Below are 1,834 nucleotides of genomic sequence, written 5' to 3' on the forward strand. Positions count from 1 at the left end.
TATATATATATATATATATATATATATATATATATATATATACTTCTAAAAGTCGTGTATCATGCATAGGAACGTTGACGCCTGCAAGGCTCTGGTTAGCAATTCTACCTCCACAAGTTATACATTCAGGCCTGTTTGTTAGCATGATTAGGCAAAAACTAATGAATGTATCATCATTAAATTTAATGGAGCGATAGATTGGATTAGACAGCGACATTAGAAAAGTAAAGCGAATAAATAACAATACAGTGCTACTGCATAGCTGAAAGGCAATAAACATGTTTTAAATGTTTTTTAATGAATTGTTATTTTATAATTATATGTTTAGCTGAGCTGCATAAATGGTAAAGCATAACATGAGTACTAACTATATTGAGTGATGAAAATTCTTTAGGGATCTTTTCTGTATGTTTATGTAATATATATCTCAATAGATATTTGTAGTGTGTTAATATTCATGTTATAATAAAATGTTCAGTGACAATGATTTTCACGGAATGAGTTAAAAAATTGTTTATTTTTGTAGTGCTAAAACAATGATTATGCATGGCTATTATTGTTATGTCCAAGGTAGTATGAATATTGATGAGGAGTCCAGGGCAGCACAAAAGTGAAATAAATATTAACAAGTTAAGACAAGTGCACAGTAGTAGGGTATGGAAATATGCTAATTTGTTATCCAAGGGGTTAGCAGTTCAACAGTACATAAGCCCACCTTAGACTTGCCACAAGTCCCTTGTTATAGTTTTCCTTTATTCCAGACAGCACCGCCAACGAGCGAATAAAGTTGTGTTATAATTTTATCTTCGGTTGAGTCGTAACAAAAAAAGAAATTGAGTATGGGATGCCAATTACATTTGGTATGGTGCGCATTAAGTGCAATAAAAAGTGAATAACCCAAAATTAGGGCCTGCTGGGCCGTCGGAACCGCACCGGCTTTGGCCGGACCACTTTTTCTCAATCCTATCACAGGTCTCCCTCCATAACACCAATTAAAAATCCTTTTTGGGACCAGGGTTTTAGTGGTCTAATTTGAATCAATATAATTAATTAAAGACCGGCTTTAAAAGTAGTCTTTAATATCTCTACCTAGAGGGACATTAAGAAATGATATAGTAAATGTAAGATATTTGAATGGGTGTAGGGCCTACAGTTACTGTAAGATGTTATTATTATTATTGTTAATGCTAAAACTATTTCCCTGTAATCAAGTCCTGTGCATGGTGGTCTTTTGGTGTCGAATTCAAGTCCCAATTTGGAAGAATCCACATCCGGGAGATCTGTTTAAATGAATTTTCTTATCACAACCAAATTTTGCTGTGCATGGTGATAACATTTGATAACCATTAATGATTGGTACTAACTGCTGCGCAGACAATTGATATTACAGTTTAAAAACTTGTTAAAGCATGCAAATATCATCATGAATTTGCGGGAGATGGTTTATTTCGGGGAAAAATATGCCAGTTTCTAGGAGACCCCATTGCGAGACTCTACGGGAGACATGGAACTCATATGTACTAAATGTGGTCTTCAGATTTCTCTATTTAGATGTAAATTAAAAAATAATACATTAAATNAAAAATAATACATTAAATGTTTTAAAATGGTTGTACAGTAACTGCATGCTCTTATTTATTCTTAATTAAACATTTCTTAGTAGCCAGACATCAACTTGTCTTTCCATTAAAATATTACTGACATTGCCACTAACATTATCATCATTCAATAGGAAAAAAAACGCTATACACAAAACAGTGCATTGGCTAATATATCTATGTGCAAGTAATATATAACACAATTTATTGTATTGCCGTGTACATTTCAACTTTAT

Source organism: Anneissia japonica, unplaced genomic scaffold (genome assembly GCF_011630105.1).
Source record: "Anneissia japonica isolate Jap-2015-1 unplaced genomic scaffold, ASM1163010v1 scaffold3782_len1007564_cov172, whole genome shotgun sequence".
NCBI lineage: Eukaryota > Metazoa > Echinodermata > Crinoidea > Comatulida > Comatulidae > Anneissia > Anneissia japonica.